The following is a 23,447-nucleotide window of genomic DNA, read 5'->3' on the forward strand; positions in this document are numbered from 1 at the left end:
GGAGGCATTTCCAGCTTTTCCAGCTTTTTCCAGTGTCAAAAGTTCCCACTGACGTTATTGAAAGGTTAAAATGAAAGTTTCCAATCAACAACTGATATTTTTATAACTTTTATGAAAACTGTAAGTACTATTGTTTGTTTGTATTACTATTGTTAATTTATGCTTCCAACTTTTCACTATTACAACAATGCAGAGTAGGAATTTGGCTGAGCTTAGCTTAAAAACTGACTTCCCTGGTGTCTCAGACCAGGGAAGAATTCACCTGCTACACAGGAGACCCTGGTTCAATCCCTGAGTAGGGAAGATCCCCTGGAGAAGGGCATGGCAATCCACTCCAGTGTTCTTGAAACTGAAAAAATAAACACAACACAACAACTGCTGCTGCTTACTGCTAAGTCGTTTCAGTTGTGTCCGACTCTGTGCGACCCCATAGACGGCAGCCCACCAGGCTCCCCCGTCCCTGGGATTCTCTAGGCAAGAACACTGGAGTGGGTTGCCATTTCCTTCTCCAATGCGTGAAAGTGAAATCTCTCAGTCGTGTCCGACTCGTAGCGACCCCATGGACTGCAGCCTACGAGGCTCCTCCGTCCATGGGATTTTCCAGGCAAGAGTACTGGAGTGGGGTGCCATTGCCTTCTCCGACAACAGCAACAACAAAAGCCAAAAACATCCAAGGAGAAAAAGTAAAATGGTTTCAGGTGATATTAATTTGGGGCTAACGTTATTTCTCTAGATTGTCACAGCGAACATTTTAAAAACTACCTGCATTGGCAGGTGGAGTCTTTACCACTACACCACCTGGGAAGCCTTTTTAAACTAACTTGCTCTCAACTTTGTGATCCAAAAGTTTGGTCCTGGGAGGGAGATGCAGAGGACAGAGGGCACATTGCATCCTAGTGACAGCAGAAAGTGTGGTTCTTTAAAGAGCCACAAAAACAGCCTCCTGCTGTCAGTGAGAAGAAAGTCACCTGGCCAACCGCCCCCTTCAGGGACAAGCCTGGGTCCCCCAGGAGGGGAAGCTGGGAGGACCCCCTTTGCAGGCTCCGCCATTTCAGAATTCCAAAACTGGTTTCCATGAGTTCGTGGTTCTCGAGAGAAGTTTTGAGAAACAAAATATCCCTTAGACACAGCCCCTTAGTTGTTCCATGGTGCTCTCAGTGGACGTTCCTCTCAAGAGTGCCAGAAATTTCCCCAAAGGCCTTCTGTGCCGCTGCCATTTTGTGAAGGACTAACTACAGCAAAGGTCTTCTGTGAAGGACGGATTAGAGGTCTGAGTGGACCGGCTGTGTTTGAAGGGAAGCTGCTGCCCTCCAGTGGCCACTGTGAGAATGGCGTGGCCTCTGCCCAGGGGACCTTGGCAAGCCCCTCGACCCTTCCCATCTTTCCTGTTGGTAACCTGGGGCTCGAGGACCTCTAAGGGTTCTTCTGTAAGTTACAGGTGTATCAGGGACGAACATTACAGTGCAAGTCCCTGGACTTCATCCTTTTTCACACAATGAAAGACGTGGAGTTGCACTCACTGGGCTCTGGTCCTTCTTACTTCCATGTCCTGCTTTTAGAATTTCAAAGCATCATCACCCTTGGGTGATAGATACCCAGCTCTTCTCAACTACTCTCTTGTCACCTGGGGGGCCACCTCCCCTACCCGTGCTGAATGGACAGGCTGGCAACTCAGATGCCCCCTCTCAGGCCTGAGCTGGCGACTTGAGCCCAGCTGACATGAGGCCTGGCTGACGTCCAACCGAGGCCATGCAGAGCGGCACAGAATGGCAGCTGGCAACCTCACACGGGGGGAGCAGATGCCATGCCCTCCCAGGGACAGCTGCTGTCCAGAGAGAAGCTGCTGGAGAAAAGCACAGAAGGACCTCCAATCTCAGAGAGGTGGTTCAGTGTGGCTGAGAGTGGCAGGTGGTGAATGCTGGACTGGGCTGTACTTCCTGCCGGTGGAAGTCCCCTGGCCACAGGCCTTGACTAAGCAAGTTATGATTGCATTTTTACTCTCCACAAACACACAATCTCCAACTAAGACACAATACGACTCTTATTTTTTTTGAGCCTCAGAAGCAAACAGCTGGAGGACCTGGTTTGATTATCGCCAGTTGAAATAATCAATTAACTGGGACCAGATAGTGTGCTCTGACACACAGCATCTTAGTGGGGAAGCAGGAACCCAATGGATGTGAGAGTTGGATCACAAAGAAGGCTGAGCACCAAAGAATGGATGCTTTCAAATTGTGGCTCTAGAGAAGACTCTTGAGAGTCCCTCGGACAGCAAGGAGATCAAACCAGTCAATCCTAAAGGAAATCAACCCGGAATATTCACTGGAAGGACTGATGCTGAAGCCTCAATATTTTGACCACCTGATGCAAAGAGCTGACTCATTGGAAAAGACTCTGGTGCTGGGAAAGATTGAAGGCAAAAGGAGAAGGGGTTGGCAGAAGATGAAGAGGAAGGTAGAGAGCAGCACGGACTCAATGGACATGAATTTTAGCAAATTCTGGGAGGGTTGGACAGGACTTAGCAACTGAACAACATCAAGGAACACAACTCCAAGTCCTGAGCTATAACCACTTTCTTGTTGACCCCTTGGAACACTGGGATTGGCCTAGGGAACAAGTCAGGAAGAGGCAGGGGATTATTTTCAGGAGTTCAATTCAGTGGCCTCAGCTCCACCAAGGAAGATCCCTGGGGTGAGTTTTAGGGTGTCAGTACCCCAGAATCTTCCAGATGGATGATAAATTCCCCATTGGCCCCTGCTCCAGAGCTCCCCACCCCACCCCTGACAGCATAACAGGCTGCTGGGGGTGGAAGCTGAGAAAGAGGGGCCCCCGACGGCTCCACGGTGGGTGCTCACACACTGGCCCCTCTACGGGGGGACATGGGAAAGCCTGCTGATGTACATCTTGCTTAGAGGCAGACGGTGGGCAAACAGAGCCATCACTAGGCCCCAGGTCAAACCACCACGTGGGACCACTAGCCTTTGCCAAGAATGAAAGGATCCAAGGAGGGTGTTAGATGTACTTCTCGCTCTGTCACCCCCTCTCCACCTGGTGAGCTTCATGTCATCCTTCAGGGTGCAGTATTCTTGCCTACAAGATTGCCTACCCATATGATGCTGGGACCCTGATGTGGGGAAAGGTTGAGGACCAGAGGAGAAAGGGGTGACAGAGGATGAGATGGTTGGATGGCATCACTGACTCAATGGACATGAGTCTGAGCAAACTCAGGGAGACAGTGAAGGACAGGGAAGCCTGGTGTGCTGCAGTTCATGGAGTCGCATAGAGTTGGACACGACTGAGTGACTGAACAACAACAACAATGATACACATTTAAGAGCAAAGACCAGAGATGATAAGGTTAAGCAACTTGCTCCAGGTGCTTCAGGTACCAAATGGGGGAGTAAGATCTAGAACCAGGTCTCCTGTTTCTTCGGTTAGTTATCTTTCTACTAATCTCTCATTTGAGGAGAACCAAAGGGCTCCTATCAGAAGTTTACACCATCAGAGATTTAAAATCCTTTATGGTCAACAAGCTTCTCTTTGAAAATGAAAACACTATGGGGAGAATTCATAGATTAGGTTGTTACCAGTTATCTCAGTCTTAGTATGAATTAAATGCACAGTTCAAGCCCGGTAAATATTTTCAGGATGAAGGACTGTGATACCTTTCCTTTAGGTTCAGAATGGTGCTTTTGATGAGGAAGAGATAGGAGTAATCTGGGTTATCACAGGTTGCTCCAGTGGGGGCTAGGATTGATGGGTTAGTGCCTGAGGTTGTTGACTTAAGGGTTCATGGGTATGGTGATGAAAGAAGGTCTAGAAGGTGAGAAAGTGCTGGAAACTATTTCCTCTGTGGTGGCCATGGTCTATCAACTGAGCCAAGAGTTCAGAGGACTTCAGAACTGAGCTTGAGAGACCTCCATGTGCAGCTAGTGGGCTCTGAGGCCACCATACTGAGCCTCATCTCCTCACTAGGCTCTGGATCTGACTCCAGAAGCCTCTGGGACCACAGGAGAAGATTTTCTAGGGCTGTTTGTGGAAGTGGGGGGCAGGTAGGGGAGGCACAAAGTGAAATGGGAGTGAAGACACAGCCGAGGTCAGAAAGCTCAGAGATCAGGCTCTGTGGGCCGAGGCAGGGCTGTCTGTGGCTGAGGGGGCCTGGCTAGGGCCTATGCGTGCCCTGAGTGCATGGATCAACCTGTAGGTCCCATCCTCTGTCACAGGGAGAAGGAACCACACCTGAGAGTGGTTTTGAGCAGCTACCTGGGCCTCAGGGGCTCTGTGGGCATTGTTAGTAAAATAAAAATAGGATGTAAGACTTCAAATTGTGGATATAAAAATGAAGCACAGTAGGGACTTCCTTGGCGGTCTAGTAGTTATGACTCTGAGCTTCCACTTCGAGGTGCGAAGTTTTCATCCTTGGTCAGGAAACTAAGATCCCACGTGCCCTGTGGTGTGGCCCAAAAAAAGGAGGAGATATTTGTATACATATTGTTGTTGTTCAGATGCTCAGTCACGTCTGACTCTGTGATCCCATGGATTGCAGCATGCCAGGTTTTCCTGCCTTCATCATCTCTCAGAGTTTGATCATTCATGTCTACTGGGTCAGTGATACCATCCAATCATTTCATCCTCTGTCGTCTCCTTCTTCTCCTGCCTTCAGTCTTTCCCAACATCAGGGTTTTTTTCCCCAATGAGTCAGCTCTTTGCATTAGGTGGCCAAAGTATTGGAGCTTCAACTGCAGCATCAGTCCTTCCAATGAATATTTAGGGTTGATTTCCTTTAGGATTGATTGGTTTGATCTCCTTGCTCTCCAAGGGACTCATATATAGCTGATTCAATTTTTTGTACAGTAGAAACTAACACAACATTGTAAAACAATTCAGCCAGTTCAGTTGCTCAGTCGTGTCCGACTCTTTGCGACCCCATGAATTGCAGCACACCAGGCCTCTCTGTCCATCACCAACTCCTGGAGTCTACCCAAACCCATGTCCATCGAGTTAGTGATGCCATCCAACCATCTCATCCTCTGTCATCCCCTTCTCCTCCTGCCCCCAATCCTACCCAGCATTAGGGTCTTTTCCAATGAGTCAACTCTTCGCATGAGGTGGCCAAAGTATTGGAGTTTCAGCTTCAACATCAGTCCTTCCAATGAACACCCAGGACTGATCTCCTTTAGGATGGACTGGTTGGATCTCCTTGCAGTCCAAGGGACTCTCAAGAGTCTTCTCTAACACCACAGTTCAAAAGCATCAATTCTTCGGCGCTCAGCTTTCTTCACCGTCCAACTCTCACATCCATACATGACCACTGGAAAAACCATAGCCTTGACTAGACGGACTTTTGTTGGCAAAGTAATATCTCTGCTTTTAAATATGCTATCTAGGTTGGCCATAACCTTCCTTCCAAGGAGTAAGCATCTTTTAATTTCATGGCTACAATCACCATCAGCAGTGATTTTGGAGCCCAAAAAAATAAAGTCTGACACTGTTTCCACTGTTTCCCCATCTATTTCCCATGAAGTGATTATATTCTAATAAAAAATAAAATAGTAAAATAAAAAAGAAAAAGGAATTAAGAAATGAAGCAAAGTTAATCAGCATAGGGAGAGGTTGGAAACTGAAAAAAAAATAGCAAGAACATATAAGAAGCAAACCATAAAATAGGATGCCAAAGATTGCAACAAGTATAAATGGATTAAACTCTGATATTTGAGGGCAGACTCTCAGATTAGATCAAAGAACAAAAAATCCAGAGCATGTCTAAAACATAAGACACAGAGAGGCTAAAAATATAGGGGTGAGTAGATACATACTAAGCAAATGCAAACAAAAAGCAAGTCTTGATGGCAATATCAGTATTCATGTAGAATTCAAGATTAGAAGTATTAAATCTATTAATAAGTTGAAACAGTAGCTATATGTATATTTGAGATGTTGAGGTATGATCAAGTTGGTGCTTCAATAGCGCTGGCTGAGGGCACCAGGAATCCTGAGCCAGACACCCTTTCCTTAGAGGTCTTGTGAGAGTAGGGCAGTTAACTCTATTCTTCCTCCCCGATGCTCAGTCCCTGAATTTTGGGTGGGGTGGTCAGTCAGCATGCTCCATCCATCCTTCTGGCCACAAGAATTGCTTCCAGGTAGCCCATTCAGAGCCAATCCCAGAATCTGGAGGAACTCAAGCCCAACACAGACAAAACTAAATTCATGATTTTCCTCCATAAAACCCAGTATTGTTTTTGTGACCCCAAACTCTAAATGGTACCACCAGCCATCCAATGAAGGATGTAAAAAAACACAACAGTAAACAATTTAATGTCTCCATCTTCTTCACCCACCATCCCTTTGATCTTATCTCCTAAATATCTCTTAACTCTCTCTGATTACCTCTCAAGTCCGTGGTCTCTTCCCTAGCCTCCTCTTTAGTGTCCTTACTTCCACACTTGATAGCTTGATTCCAATCCAGCTGCAGAACAACCTTTTTAAGATGGAGCTCTGACAGGGTCCCAGGGAGAGATTTGAGTGAAGTCCTGGGGTTAGGTTAGCCTTGTAAAACATAGAATCCTGGGCTCTGCTCCAGAGTTTCTGATTCAGCAGGTCTGGGAATGGAGGGGGTAGAATCTGTATTTCCAACAAGCTCCCCGGTCACGCAGACCGACACTGCAGTCGAGAATCGCTGGCATTGCTGATGTAGTTTACCAGAAGTCTGCACTGGGGTGTGGGTCTAAACCTCCAGCCAACTGTGAAGAGTTTCTTTGACTTGCTTTGTTCCTTAAGAACAAAAGAACCTATTTCACTCAAGACTTATTTTCAGAGACAGGAAACCCAAATCAAGCAGGTTTCAGCAACAAAGGAAATCCATTGGCTCACTGAACTGAAAAATTCAGGTGAAGCACAAAAGATATTCAGGTGAAGCACAAAAGAAATTCAGGCTCAGTGGGATCCCGGCTCACATGGTGTCATCAGAACTAAGTTCATCCTCCCTTTGGCCTTGATCTCACAGCCAAAGTGGTCCCTCATGATGGGTGCCAGAAGCTCCAGGATTTGGTCCTCTGGGCTTAGCAACCAAGGCAGAGAACTGGAATGGGGACCCCGTATCTACAGTGGGACCCTGGGGAAAAGTACATTCAGCAAAAGGGAGAGAGGGATGAAGTCTACCCAATAAAGGGAGAAGGTGTCCAGGTCTCAGATAGAGGTGGAGGGTGAGAAGGTGGGCCTTGAGCAAATATTCATAAGTACCAGCTGGCCTTTCCCTGACTTTAGTGTTCACATTCACATTATCTATATGTTAAAAGGAGACATAAATGAAGACAATAGGGGAAAAAACCCACAGCTAAACCAAAAAAGATAAAAAAAAAACCCTAAAAACTCAATGGTACCTCCGGCTGCCTGATGGGAGCAAACCCAGAAATATTTTAGGGGCCACTGCAGATATTTGAAAATGGCAAGAATATTAGATGATATGAAGGAATTATTTAAAATTTTTGTATTTAAAATAGAAGAATTTAATAAAGGGACTCCCTAGCAGTCCAGTGATTACGACTCTGCTCTTCCAATGCAGAGAATGCAGGTTCGAACCCTGGTTGGGGAACTAAGATCCCACATATCATGAGGCACGGTCAGAGATGAAAAAAAAAAGGAAAAAAAGTATTTAATAAAAATATAGCTTTTTTAAAAAGCCATAAAAATATTTAGGGATGAAATGGCATGATGTCTGTAATTTACTTTAAAATATTTCCACAAAGAAGATGGAGGAGAGGAAATATGGCAAGTTTATTTAAAAAATATCATTATTGTAATGTGTCTAAGAGTTTGAGGAGACTGGAGACTTTCAGGACCTAAGAATGAGGTGTAGGGACTGTAATAGGCTGCGAGGGGCATAAGGACTAAAGCCTGGGGCTCTTTTTGTTTTTGTTGTTTAGTTACTAAGTCGTGTCTGACTCTTTGTGACCCCACGGACTACAGCATGCCAGGCCTCCCTGACCCTCCTGGAGTTTGCCCAAGTTCATGTCCACTGAGTTAGTGACCATCCAACCATCTCATCCTTTGTCACCCCCTTCTCCTCCTGCCCTCAATCTTTCCCAGCATCAGAGTCTTTTCCAATGAGTTAGCTCTTCGCAACATGTGGCCCAAGTGAGTGGGTTTTCCAGTGGCCACCAGGCTCCATACTTTGAGTTTCTCTCCCTGGGGTTCAGCAGAGCTCAAACCTTGCTAGCCGTGCAATCTACCAGCAGTTTCTGATGACTAGGAGCCGTGTTTGCCCCAGGTAAGCTCTGATCCCACTGGAATGAGGGTCACTCCATTCTGCTCCTTCTAGGCTTGGGATTCCCACCTGAAAATGATGGAGGAGATGGGACCAATCTGTTTCCTCCACCAACAAAGTTCTATGACTCTGGGTTCAGACAAGCTAGAGGAGGCCAAGCTTCTAGAACATCAGTCAATCCTGGTTTAGTTGAGAACAGCATAGTCTGAATTACCAAAAAACCCTGGATTATGGCATAATTGCATAATTGTATTGACTCAATGGACATGAGTTTGAGAAAACTCCAGGAAATAGTGAAGGACAGGGAGGCTTGGCATGCTGCAGGCCATGGGGTCACAAAGAGTCAAACACAACTGGGTGATGGAAGAACAACAATGGCGTAATTGCAATATAGTGAATGTTTCCTTCATTCAAATGGCAAATTAATTGTTAATCAAGCATGTACAAGAAGAGGTTCTGGGAGTTCCCTGGTGGTCCAGTGACTAAGACACTCACTTCCACCACGTAGGGGTGCAGGTTCGATCCCTGGTTGGGGAACTAAGGTCCTGCACGCTGCGACAAAAAAAGAGTACTATGTGTCCTGCTTTAATAAAGAATTTTCAATTACCAATGCAATTCTTTTATGTAATGTAATTCTTTTATGCATGAAAACTGAACTAGAATGATTCTTTAAAGTGGAAGGAGTGACAGATTGTATTTTCTTGGGCTCCAGGATCACTGTGGATGCTGACTGCTGCCACGAAATTAAAAGACACTTGCTCCCTGGAAGGAAAGTTATGACAAAACTAGACAGTGTATTAAAAAGAAGAGGCATCACTTTGCTCACAAAGGTCCATATATTCAAATCTATGGTTTTCCAGTAGTCATGCATGGGTGTGAGAGTTGGACCATAAAGAAGTCTGAGCTCCGAATAACTGATGCTTTCGAACTGTGGTGCTAGAGAAGGCAGTCTTGAGAGTCCCTTGGACAGCAAGGAGATCAAGCCAGTTAGTCCTAAAGGAAATCAGTACTGAATATTCAGTGAGTCAACTCACTGGAAAAGACCCTGATGCTGGGAAAGATTGAAGGCAAGAGGAGAAGGGGGCAGAGGACGTGATGGTTGGATGGCATCACCAACTCAATGGACGTCAGTTTGAGCAAAGTCAAGGAGATGGTGAAGGACAGGGAAGCCTGGCATGCTTCAGTCCATGGGGTCACAAACAGCTGGACATGACTCAACAACTAAACAACAATGGCTCTTTAAGAGCTAGTTTTCTTTACAGGACTTCCCATTCTTCCCATGGCACATCAAGTCCAAGCGTAAATGTGAATTCCAAAGAGAGATCCAGCCAAATGGAATTTCTTGGGGCCTCAGCAAGACCTTGGCTCACTCTCTTCCTTCCTGGGAACCTTGACCTGGGCATCTCTCCTTATCTGCAGAGTCACGTGTTTGCAGCAACTGGGCTTAGGAGTAAAGATCAGTGAGTCCCTGTAAACTAAGCAAAGTACAAGTACTATGCTTCATTCTCAAACAAGACATGAGCCCCACACTTCAGTCTGAGCCCCACACTTCAGAACAACATGATTGAGGCTGCAAAGGGAGAGGCTGCAGCTGTTATAACTTGGAGCCATGGGTCACCTGGCCTCAAATTAAGCCACACATAAAATAATTGAAAGTGAAAGTGTTAGTTGCTCAGTCATGCCCAACTCTTTGTGACCCCATGGACAATAGCTGGGAAAAGAAGAGAAGCGAAAAGCAAAGGAGAAAAGGAAAGATATCCCCATCTGAATGCAGAGTTCCAAAGAATAGCAAGGAGAGATAAGAAAGCCTTCCTCAGGGATCAGTGCAAAGAAATAGAGGAAAGCAACAGAATGGGAAAGACTAGAGGTCTTGTCAAGAAAATTAGAGATACCAAGGGAACATTTCATGCAAAGATGGGCTCGATAAAGGACAGAAATGGTATGAACCTAACAGAAGCAGAAGATACTAAGAAGAGGTGGCAAGAATACACAGAAGAACTGTACAAAAAAGATCTTCACGACCCAGATAATCACGATGGTGTGATCACTCATCTAGAGCCAGACATCCTGGAATGTGAAGTCAAGTGGGCCTTAGAAAGCATCACTATGAACAAAGCTAGTGGAGGTGATGGAATTCCAGTTGAGCTATTTCAAATCCTGAAAGATGATGCTGTGAAAGTGCTGCACTCGATATGCCAGCAAATCTGGAAAACTCAGCAGTGGCCACAGGACTGGAAAAGGTCAGTTTTCATTCCAATCCCAAAGAAAGGCAATGCCGAAAAATGCTCAAACTACCGCACAATTGCACTCATCTCACACGCTAGAAAAGTAATGTTCAAAATTCTCCAAGCCAGGCTTCAGCAATACGTGAACCATGAACTTCCAGATGTTCAAGCTGGTTTTAGAAAAGGCAGAGGAACCAGAGATCAAATTGCCAATATCCGCTGGATCATCGAAAAAGCAAGAGAGTTCTAGAAAAACATCTATTTCTGCTTTATTGACTATGCCAAAGCCTTTGACTGTGTGGATCACAAGAAACTGTGGAAAATTCTGAAAGAGATGGGAATACCAGACCATCTGACCTGTCTCTTGAGAAACCTGTATGCAGGTCAGGAAGCAACAGTTAGAACTGAACATGGAGCAACAGACTGGTTCCAAATAGGAAAAGGAGTACGTCAAGGCTGTATATTGTCACCCTGCTTATTTAACTTATATGCAGAGTACATCATGAGAAATGCTGGGTTGGAAGAAACACAAGCTGGAATCAAGATTGCCAGGAGAAATATCAATAACCTCAGACATGCAGATGACACCACCCTTATGGCAGAAAGTGAAGAAGAACTAAAGAGCCTCCTGATGAAAGTGAAAGAGGAGAGTGAAAAAGTTGGCTTAAAGCTCAGCGTTCATAAAACTAAGATCATGGCATCTGGTCCCATCACTTCGTGGGAAATAGATGGGGAAACAGTGGAAACAGTGTCAGACTTTATTTTTTGGGCTCCAAAATCACTGCTGATGGTGATTGCAGCCATGAAATGAAAAGACGCTTACTCCTTGGAAGGAAGGTTATGACCAGCCTAGATAGCATATTTAAAAGCAGAGACATTACTTTGCCAACAAAGGTCCGTCTAGTCAAGGCTATGGTTTTTCCAGTGGTCATGTATGGATGTGAGAGTTGGACAGTGAAGAAAGCTGAGCGCCGAAGAATTGATGCTTTTGAACTGTGGTGTTAGAGAAGACTCTTGAGAGTCCAAGAGACTGCAAGAAGATCCAGCCAGTCCATCCTAAAGGAGATCAGTCCTGGGTGTTCATTGGAAGGACTGATGTTGAAGCTGAAACTCCAATACTTTGGCCACCTCATGCGAAGAGTTGACTCATTGGAAAAGACCCTAATGCTGGGTAGGATTGGGGGCAGGAGGAGAAGGGGATGACAGAGGATGAGATGGTTGGATGGCATCACCAACTTGATGGACATGGGTTTGGGTAAACTCCAGGAGTTGGTGATGGACAGAGAGGCCTGGTGTGCTGCAATTCATGGGGTCGCAAAGAGTCGGGCATGACTGAGCGACTGAACTGAACTGAACTGAACTGGACTGTAGCCTGCTAGTCTCCTCTGTGCATGGAATTCTTCAGGCCAGAATATTGGAGTGGGTTGCCATTCCCTTCTCCAGGGGATCTTCCCAACCCAGGGACTTAACCCAGGTCTCCTGCATTGCAGAATGATTGTTTACCATCTGAGCCATATATATATCAGGATATATTATTATTCTCATAACATGTTATTGTATTCTATTTGTGAAAATTTTAAAATAATTTTTGTATCTATGTTTATGAGAGTTTAAGTCTGTAGTTTTCTGTCTCTAGTTTGGTTTTGGTGTCAGAGAAATGATGGTTTCTAAAATGAGTAATGTATTCCTTTCTTTTAATTTTCTGGAAGAGTACATGTCAAATTGGCATTATTTCATCCTAAAATGTTTGGTAGAATTCACCAGTAAGTCCATTTGGGCCTTGAGTTTCCTTTGTGAGAAGGTGTTTTTTTAAAAAAATTTTATTTATTTATTTTTTCCTGTGCTAGGTCTTCACTACTTTGTGCGGGCTATTCTCTAGTTGCAGCAAGTGGGAGCTACTCTTCATTGGGAAGCTTGGGTTTCACATTGCGATGGCTTCTCTTGTTGTGGAGCACAGGCTCTAGGATGCTCGGGCTTCAGTAGTTACAACACACAGGTGCAGTAATTGTGGCTCACAGGCTCTAGAGTGAGGGCTCAGTAGTTATGGTGCATAGACTTAGTTGCTCTGTGGCATGTTGAATCTTCCTGGACCAGGTATCAAACCCGTGTCCCTGGAACAGGGATCAAATCCATGTGCATTGGCAAGTGGATTCTTATCCACTACACCACCAGAAATGTCCCGAGGGAAGGATTTTAACTATAAGTTCAATTTCTTTAGTTGATGGAGATACAGATAATCTATTTCAGATTGAGAAACCTTTAGTACTTAATATCTTTTAAGGAGCCTATTTCATCTAGTTCAGTTCAATTCTGTCACTCAGTTGTGTCCGACTTTTTGAGACCCCATGGACTGCAACACACTAGGCCCCCCTCTCCATCACCAACTCCCAGAGCTTGCTCAAACTCTTGTCCAGTGAGTCAGTGATGCCATCCAACCATCTCATCCTCTGTTGTCCCCTTTTCCTGCCTTCAATTTTTCCCAGCATCAGGGTCTTTTCCAATGGGTCAGTTCCTCTCATCAAGTGGCCAAAATATTGGAGTTTCAGCTTCGGCATCAGTACTTCCAATGAATATTCAGGACTGATTTCCTTTAGGATTGACTGGTTTGATCTCCTTGCAGTCCAAAGGACTCTCAAGAGTCTTCTCCAACACCACAGTTTATCTAAGTTACCAAATTACTGGCACAGAACTGTTCATAATATTCCCTTCTTATCCTGTCTCCTTGCTGTATTCTATGGGCTAGCAGTGAGTCAGCTTTGTTCAGGCTCAGACTATATTCAAACTCCAACAAAAAATGCATCAGACTGTCTTCTGTTTTACTCCAGAGGCAGCTACAGTGTTGGACAATGCTGGGATCGTTCACCAACACTGTGATAGGTGTCTCTTTTATGGTTTTGTTCTTGCACCACTAACCGGGCCCAACACCATAAGACCTGGGCTTTCCTTTCAGGATGGGCTTATCTGTGGGTCATGGGAAAGGCTGGTGGAGAAGACCTCTAGAGGCGGGCATGTGATCTAGGAGGGAGGGATCATCATTTGGGGCGGGGGTTGGGGGGAGTCCTGGTGAGCTCCTGGAATTTCTGCATGGAGTACTTGGGCTGGACGAGCCATAGCACAAGCTGGGGCCACATCTTGAACCTCCTGAACATTCCGTCACTGCCACAGGGCATTGAACACATCCTTGTAAAGAGAATGAGGCCTGGGGAGGTGGGGGAAGGGGTTCTATGATGAGCATGCTGGGGGACTCAGCTAGCAGACAGGCTATAATAGTAACCATAAATATAACCTCTGCGCTTCCCTGGTGGTCCGGTGGTTGAGAGTCTGCCTTCTAATTCGGGGCACACTGGTTCGAGCCCTGGTCTGGGAAGATCCCACATGCCTCAGAGCAGCTAGGCCCGTGTGCCATGGCTGCTGAGCTTGCTCACCTAGAGCCGGTGCTCTGCAACAAGAGAAGCCACCACAATGAGAAGCCTGTGCACCTCAATTGGAGAGTAGCCCCCGGTCTCAGCAATGAGAGAAAGCCCTTGAGCAGCCACGAAGACCCAGCACAGCCAATAAATAAATAAATAAAAGTTTTAAAAAGTTACTTATGCTTAAAAAAAAAAAGCCCCTGACATTGGTAAAATGCTTCTTAACTTACCTAGCATTTCCACCTGGTTTACATGAGGCAAGAATAATCAGCCTTAACTCAGAGATGCACAGACTGAGGCCAAACAAGATTAACTTACCTGATTAAGGACCAGAATTGGTAAAAATGTTGGGGCCCCCCAAAAGGTCCTAAGGTGGTTTTAAAGGATTTCGGCACATTTTTTAGCATGCTTCTGTTCACAAGTTGCAGTCTGAGTCCACCCACCCTCAGGGTAAGCTGGAATTAGTGATGAGTTTCTAAAGAACAGAATGTGGCAGAACTGATGCTATCTACGTCTGAACCCAGGGGTGTGAGCGTGCCTACAGTTTTGTTTCTCTCCTTCTCCCACCCACAGGAATCCAGTTACCAAATATGAGGAAGCCAAGATCATGAGTCAGTTTCAGCTAGCATCAACCATCAGAAATGCAAGTGAACGAATCCTGCAATATGTAATGCTGACCTGGGTTAGCTGCTTGACTCACAGCCACACAGAAAGAGGAAGCCACCCAAGAAAGGCAATGGAATCCAGTGTCTTGCATCTGGCTCTTTGGTTCTCTAACTGACTGAATTCGGAGGAATTCTCTAAATTCTGACTGAATTCTCTAAATTCTCAAAATTTTTAAAACTTTGATCAGGATTTAGGCCTTCCTATCAAACACTGAACTTGAAAAGTTATACTTTAAAAAAGTGCATCTAGGACTTCCCTTGTTGGCTCAGTGGATGCGAATCTGCCTGCCAGTGAGGATGCAAGTTCAATCCCTGGTCCAACAGGATTCCACATGTTGCAGGAACGACTAAAACCATGCCCCACAACTATGGAGCCTGTGCTCTGAAACAAGAGAAGCCACCACAACGAGAAGCCCACTCACAATAACAAACAGTAGCTCCCACTCACCACCACCACCACCACCAACCACCACCACCACAACAAAAAAACACGCAAAGTGATGAAGACCCAGCATAGCCAAAAAGAAAAAAAAAAAATTCATCCATCTATCACTTGTTTTTTAAAAATTTATTTGTTAATATTTATTTGGCTGCACCGGATCTTAGTTTCAACATTCGGGATCTTTAGGTGAGGCATGCAAACTTTTAGCTGCAGTATGTGGGATCCAGTTCCCAGTCCAGGGTTTGAACTCAGACCTCCATCATTTGAGTTTCGATGTTGATGTAGAATCAGTGAGTCTGTTCTTGCTAATTAATACTCACATACCTGCCTGTCCTTCCAGATCATTCCTCCCCAGGTGAGCGTTGGAAGCTAAGCGCTTCTCAACTAAATCAGGGATCAAACTTTCCAAAATCTTCTAACCACCACTAGGGGCTCAGAAATTCCTCAGTGGTTCCCCTCCCTCGAGGTCTGGGGCAGGGAGTCCCTTCCTCAAAGAAGGAAGTCTTGAACATAGCACCTGGGGATATGCACAGCCACAAAAGGAAGTCTCCGTGGCCTACAGGGACGGTACATGAAGCTCAGCATCTGTGATTTCTTCTTTCTCCTCCGGAGCCTCCGCTCTGTTTCTCTTGGCAAAAATTCTGTTTATCTCCACAAATGTTCGGCCCTTGGTCTCAGGAATGACAATGTAGATGTAAACAGCAGTGAGGAGGCAGATTTCGGCAGAGATAATGAGACTGTAGGCACCAGTGACCTCCTGGGCCAAGAGACAAGAAAACAGGAGGGGATGGAGGAAGAAAGACATTCCAGAGCCAGTGCCAGGTGAGGTCTATGTGAGTCACACAGGAGTCTCTCAGTGGCCGGTTTCACTTTACTCCCTGGGAGTGAAATAGCTGGAAAATTAGATCCTGCCTCATGTCAAAAAGGACTCAGCCTTGTGACAACGGGGACAGTGTGACCTCTAGATCTGACTGCACACCCTCAGAATCAGGGGGTGGGAGTGGGGAGGTGGGGGATCCCCCCTGGCTCTAGCTTGCTTGAACTTGGCAGACCAGAGCCCCTGTATACTTAACCCTTCATGGTCTGAGTGCCCGAGCTCCCTTCAGTAGGTGGGAAACTGGAGTAGGTTTGACTGAGATGGCGCCACCTTTGTTTTATGGACCTTGGAGAGCCGCCCCCTCTCTTGTCAAATCAACAGATGTTCTTAGTAGAAGGGGGACCCCTGCCTATTTCCTGGAGTCCCATCTGCCCAGGGGCGGGGGCCAGGTGGAGCAGGGAGTCGGGGCAAGGGGCCGTGCCCCCTACCCCCTTGCTCCCCACAGGACACCTCCACTCACCTTGATGGACTGGAACACAAAGCCCACAATGAAGGTGGTAAGCTCCTGCACTCACCTCCCCCCACACCGTGCACCATGAAGATAGGTGGCCGGCTAGGACTACAGGAAGAGCTAGGAGGGGCTGGGGCCTCCGGGCAGAGAGCTGGACCAGTGGAGCAGACAGGGGTGCGGAGGGCCCTCGAGGGGCGCTCAATGTTCTGGATGGCCGAGGGAGGGAGCTCCTGTTCCTCAGCACCCCCACCCTCCGGCTTCTCCTGGGTGCACTCACCACTGAGCTCCAAACTGAGTCTCTGAGGGCCTCAAGGTCACACCAATGCCATTCTCCCCCATGTTGGAATCATTTTGAAATTCGCCAACATGGAAGGGGGAAAGTGAAAGTCAAAGTCGCACAGTCGTGTCCGACTCTTTGCAACCCCATGGACTATACGGTCCATGAAATTCTGCAGGCCAGAACACTGTAGTGGGTTGCCATTCCCTTCTTCAGAGGATCTTCCCAAACCAAAGATTGATCCCAGATCTCTCACATTGCAGTCAGATTCTTTACCTTCTGAGCCACTAGGGAAACTCAAAATCCCACTTAAATATCCTTGAACTCGACTCTGTCAGTCTGGTTCACAGCTGCCTGAGCGTCTGTGAGTCAATACTTTTATTATGGTTTATGGACAGCTCTTTCAAAACCAAGATTCTTCAGGGAATATTTTGGTCTTAGGAATCAGAGGGGTCTTTCCCCAGGCAGCGAGAACTGTATCTGATTCTCAGGAGGACTCACAGAGAGGAGGAGGGTTCTAGAGTCTGCCCACAAGGTAGGTGGAGGTGAAGGCCCAAAGCTGCCAGCATATGGACCCAGGGCTGAATCAATGAGGAACTGTAGCTGGAGGCCAGGGGGCCAAAGACAACTGAGGCTTGTGTGGGCAGTGGGCTTGGAGGCTAATATGAGCGTGTAGAGTGTTTGGATGTGAACCGAGGGTCCCCCAGTGGCATCTGGCTGGCACAAGCTCCCTCTTTGCAGAGATTCATCTACTTGTTGGGCACTGGACCTGAAGCTCGGCACCTCTGGGAGTCACAGGAGATGGGGCAGCCCCAGCCTGGTCATGGTACTGGCTGGCACTTAGGAAATGTTTGTTGAATGAGTGAATGTGAGCTGGAATGTCCTTTCAAGAAAAAGGTAAACTGAACTGAGAATTCCATGAGGGTGGGGCTTGTATAGGAACAGTGGAGAAGGTGGAGAGGACATGATCCTAGCACCAGTCATGAGCATTCTTTCACTCAGCAAATGCCAGACACCTCCTACGTGCTGGGCCCTGAAGGGCTTCCGGGCCCTGGAGGGCTGCGGGGCAGCAGGTCCTTACTGGGCCCGATGCCCTGATGCAATGTCCCAGATGTGGGCGAAGATGCAGATGACACCGAGATAAGACAGCTCTGTGGGGAGAGGACGGGCTGTCTGTGCCTAAGAGGCCCAGGCCTGGGACCTCTGAGAGCTTGAGGCCAAGAGCCCACTTGTGGGCCCCCACTTCCTGCCACAGGAAGGAGCCACGCCTGGATTTCTGAGCACCTGCGTGGGCCTCCAGGGCTCTGAGGGCACGAGTGTGAGTGATACCTAGCTTTCGAGTTGACAGGGACCTCCATGAGCCATACCTGTTTGAGAGAACAGGAGGAATGTCGACCACTTATCTATTCTCTGCCCTTCACAAACATCGGGGCTTCCTAGGTGGCACTCGTAGTAAAGAATCCGCCTGGCAATGCAGGAGATGCAAGAGACGTGGGTTCGATCCCTGGGTGGGGAAGATCCCCTGGAGCAGGAAGTAGCACCTGCTCCAGTATTCTTGCCTGGGGAATCCCATGGACAGAGGAGCCTGGTGGGCTACAGTCCAAGTCTACCTCCTTACGTGGTCACAAAGAGTCAGACATGACTGAGTGACTAAGTCCACAAACATCAACATCTTCTCGACTCCCTCTGAGTGAGGGTATTATTGTTTCAATTCTGCAGTCGTGGAATCAGAGCACAGAGAGCCTGAACACAGACCAAGAGGACACTGGGTCCCTCAGGGGGTCAAGCAATGGCTCAAGTCAGATGATCAGTAGGTGTGGAGCTGGGGATCTGGACTCTGCACTATCTGACAGGTTCCTTCTAGAAGCCATTGGACCAGGAGAGAGACCCCCACCCCTCCCAGCTCCCCACTACCAGGGCAACAGATGGCACTAACTCAGGGTGAACAGACTGCATCCCAACTAACCAAGCAGGTAACGCTTTCACTACAATTATGAAAAAGGCTGCAAAGATGGGGTTGGCACAGGGCTGACAATGGAGGTGGACTGGGAACAGCTCCTTCCATGAAGCTGTCTCTGAGCTGCAAGATGGGGGATGGGCTGCGGGAGGGGCAGCCTCCCAAAAATGGGTGACCTGGGGATGAAGAACCAGTGGGGCTGCTGAGCAGAGGCTCTGATTCAACAGACACAACTGTAGACGGAAGTGGGAGAAAGCAGGCGGGCAGGATGGCGTCCATTTCAAGACTTGAAGCAAAAGAGGAGTTGGCTGAGACTGGAGGGGCCATCCTGGGTCTGGTGCCATCTGGGCAGCTGCTGGATATGTTTTCAGGCAGAGCCAACAGGACTGGATGATGAGTTGGAGAGAGTGAGAGAAAAGAAGACTCAGGGGACGCCACCGAGGGTTCCAGAAGCAGCTGGCAATTATCTCTGTAGATAATGTCCAGTTTTATGTACTTCTTTTCACTTGTCTAAAGTCCCTAAATGTTTTACTAGGAACTTAGATTGGTTTTAAAATGAGAAAATAAAGTCTTTAAAAAGGATGCTTTGGGACTTCCCTGCTGGTCCAGTGGTGAGGACTCCAAACTTCCAGTGGAGGGGACACAGGTTCAATCCCTGGTGAGGGAATATCCCACATGCTGCATGATGTGCCCCACCCTCCACAAAAGGGAAACACTGATTAAACCGAAACAAGACGGTGACTAGTATTTTCTTTGCCAGCTTCATCATCACCTTCCACCTCACCTGTTCCTCCACAGGCCCTGCTGTTCAGTGAACACAACCAGGCATCGTCCACCTGAAAGTCTTTGCACACACCCAGGAATCAAGGAGGAAATCATGATGGAGAGGATGGCTAGGCAAAAAAGGCAAAGCGTGAAGACATTGTCTCTGAATTACAAGAATAATCTCTTGACACATTCTCATCCTCACATGTTGATAGTTTATGGTGAACGGTGTCAGATTCATGATCTCCGAAGAAAAAGATATAGTTTCGGGACCAGGGACCAGGCTTGATCACTCAAGAGCTTTTGTGTAGCAGAGTTTTATTAAAGTTAAAAGGGACAGAGAAAGCTTCTGAGACAGACATCAGAAGGGGGATGGAGAGTGCCCCACTCGCTAGTCTTAGCAAAGGAGTTATATACTTTTTCAACTGATTATTGCTGCTGCTAAGTCACTTCAGTCGTGTCCGACTCTGTGTGACCCCATAGATGGCAGCCTGCCAGGTTCCGCCATCCCTGGGATTCTCCAGGCAAGAACACTGGAGTGGGTTGCCATTTCCTTCTCCAATGCATGAAAGTAAAAAGTGAAAGTGAAGTCGCTCAGTCGTGTCCGACTCTTAGCGACTCCATGGACTGCAGCCTACCAGGCTCCTCCGTCCATGGGATTTTCCAGGCAAGAGTACTGGAGTGGGTTGCTATTGCCTTCTTCGGGCTTCTCTCTGAATCCTAACAAATCCTACCTCTTGCTTATCGCTTTGTCTCTCACTGAATTTTTGCAATAAGACATCAGAGCCTGAGCTTTATGGGTTCTGGCCGGGCTTGAGTCCCGGGAGAGAGCTGAAGGACAGGAGGAAAAAGCAGTGGGAAAAACGTGCCAAGGGATCCCCTTCGTAGCCTGCCGGAAAATCTGCTAAGTACCTGACCTGAGCTCACAGTTTTCATTGGCCTGATCCTTGGCACAGAGAAGAGTAAGGGCAGAAGAACCCCCACTGCCTTGGGTAACAGCTACTGGGGCCTAGCAGATAGTGCCTTTGGGACATACTGAGGAGTAACCTCTCCAGAGTCCCTCAATTGTGCCCACCGCCGCCCGCCTGTTCGAGGGGGTTTCAAGGAAACAAGAAACGAGAGATTGTAAAGGACTGATTATTACAGTAAATCAAAAGAATGTCTCAAGGTTGTAAAGGTCTTACCAGACTCACTCCCACAATATACACTTTAAGATGACCAGATTAATCAGAAGATTCTCAAGCAGAAAAGAAAAAAACGTTTTATGTGACTAAGATGAAGGAATGTACAAAAAAGTTTGTCCTTTTCTCCTCCTGAAGAGCTCCATATGCCTTTCTCCTCCTGGGGGACCCCAGACTTCTTATCAACCTACCTAAGAATTGACTCTCTCAATATGATTGTGTTTTCAAATATAGTCCCCTGACTTGAGCAAGTTCGACTTACAATTTTTCAACTTTACCATGGTGTGAAATTATACACATTCACTAGAAACTGTACTTTGAATTTTGATCTTTTCCCTGGTCTATCGACAAGTAGTACGATCCTCTCTTGCGATACTGGGCAGCTCCTGGCAGCCACGTGCTCACCAGGGTCAGCGACCATCACTCTGTTTTTCACCTGATGGACAATATTCAATACCTTACATGGGATAGTCAACAGTTCATTATAAAATAGGCTTTGTGTTAAGTGATTTTGCCCAACTGTAGACAAATGTGTTTTCTGACCACATTAAAAGTAGGCTGGACTAAGCAATGATGTTTAGTAGGTCGGGGTGTTAAATGTAGTTTTGATTTACAATATTATCAACTTTTGATGGGTTTCTCCAATACTTTGGCCACTTGATGTGAAAAGCCAACTCATTGGAAAAGACCCTGATGCTGGGAAAGATTAAGGGCAAGAGGAGAAGGGGGAGGCAGAGGATGAGTTGGTTGGATGGCATCACTGACTCGATGGACATGAATTTGAGCAAACTCTAGGAGATAGTGAAGGACAGGGGAGCCTGGTGCGCTGCAGTCCATGGGATCCCAAAGAGTCAGATATGACTATTGGGATGTAACCCTATTGTAAGTCAAGGAGGAACTGTATATAGTTTTTAAAAACAAAAAACAAACTCACTCCATCTGTGCACAGTTTTTAAGATGGTTTTTAAGTTTTTATTTATTTTTTTATTTTTGGCAGCACTGGGTCTTCATTGCTTTGCTTGGGCTTTTCTCTAGGTGTGGTGAGCAGCGGCTACTCTCTATTTGCTGTGGGTGGGTTTCTTGTTGTGATGGCTTCTCTTGTTTTGGAGCATGGGCTCTAGGGTGTGTGGGCTTCAGTAGTTGTGACACGTGGGCTCAATAGTTGTGGCTCCCAAGCTCTAGAGCACAGGTTCAATAGTTGTGCTGCACAGGCTTAGTTGCTCCATGGCATGTGGGATCTTCCCAGACCGGGGATCAAACCCATGTCTCCTTCATTGGCAGTGGACCTCCACTTACCACTGGACCACGAGGGAAGCCCTGTGCAGAGTTTTACTTGTAAAGGCTCAATTACGGAAAAGAAGCAGCCAAGGATATATAAAATGCTCACTGTTTTCAGAATATTTCATACAATGGCCATCCTATGTATTTTCAAAACTTTTGTAGAACACGGATAATAAATATATGCTAAGAAAATGACAAATTAAAGTGATATATTTCTTGCTTGGAAGCCCTTCTCCAGGGGATCTTCCTGACCCAGGGATTGAACCGGCATCTCTTACATTTCCTGAGTTGACAGGTGGGTTCTTTACCACTAGTGTCACCTGAGAAGCCCCATTTTATTCTTACTCTGATACTATTCCCAGTTACTCCATAGTTTCTCACTGTTCCTTTTCCCACTTCTTTCTGATCTGGGCTCCAAGATAGTTTCCTATTAGAGACTGACATACATCTTGACACGTGGTAGAATTTCAAATAAGAGCTCTGCACCATTTATAACCTGGGGGTTTATTTATTGATTATATTTATTGACTGCACAGCTTGCAGGATCTTAGTTTCCTGACCAGGGATCAAACCCGGGCTCTGGTGGTGAAAGTGCCGAGTTCTAATCACTGGACCGCCAGGGAATTTCCTCTTTTAAATTTTTTTTTTTTAATTTTTATTTGTTTTTTTAACCTGGGTTGTTATTTTATTTTTTAGTTTTTGGCTGTGTCGGGTCTTAGTTGTGGCGTGTGGGCTCTTTGTTGCGCCGCGCTGCACATGCCGTGGCAGACCAGCAGGAGGCGCCGCCGTTCCGGTCGCTCGCCAGTGCCGGCCTGCAGGGGGAGAGGGCGGTGATGGCACGGGGTGGGGGCGGAGAGCGCCCCGAATTCTTGGGCCTGGACCCCCCACTCCCTCCTCAGCCCCTCCTTAAGTGCCCTCTCGCCCCTGCTGCCTGCTCGGTGGGACAGAGGCCCTTATCCCGACGTGAACTTGATGTCCGTGGCATAGACTCCGCACCATACCCTTCCCTGTCTCTGGCATCCACAGACCCTGGATCTCAGCTCCGTGCTCCGCCCCACCGTAATTACTAAGTTTTCTAGTTTCCGTGTTTGAAGCTCTGGCGTCTGAGGGCTTTGCTGACGCTGGAGGGACTGCCCTCCTACCGTTGGCCAGTTTCTAGAGACAGCAAACAACTCAACCTGTGTGTGCAGCTTTCACATGAAACCAACCCAGAGCACCCCCCTCCGCTCCATCAGGCTCTCACCGCCACCCCTAGCCCCAGCCAGTGCCCCCTGCCTGATCACCCAGGGCAGGTACCAGACAGCCAGGAACAACCCAGCACTGATGCCCTGGAAACCTCTGAAATCCTTCAAACTAGCCAGTCCTAAACCTGCTTATCCTACCTTGCCCGTTCCTTCCCACGGAAACCACCATACAGGCTCTTGCCCAGGTGCCAACCTCCTGACCCCCCACCCCCCACCCAGGTGCTTCTTCATGTGGCCCTGTGTGCCCCTGTCTCCCTTGGGAGCCGTGAGCAACAAACTGTCTTTTCAGTGGCAACCATCTCACAACCCCCCAAAATAATAAAACCTACATTTTAAGATAGCCCCTTCCTATAACCTGCAGCTTCAGTTCACACCAAAAACACCCAGAATCTGGCCTCCCAACATAAGG

This window comes from Giraffa tippelskirchi, chromosome 5, assembly GCF_054371585.1.
Source record: "Giraffa tippelskirchi isolate mGirTip1 chromosome 5, T2T-mGirTip1v1.2.pri, whole genome shotgun sequence".
Classification (NCBI taxonomy): Eukaryota; Metazoa; Chordata; class Mammalia; order Artiodactyla; family Giraffidae; genus Giraffa; species Giraffa tippelskirchi.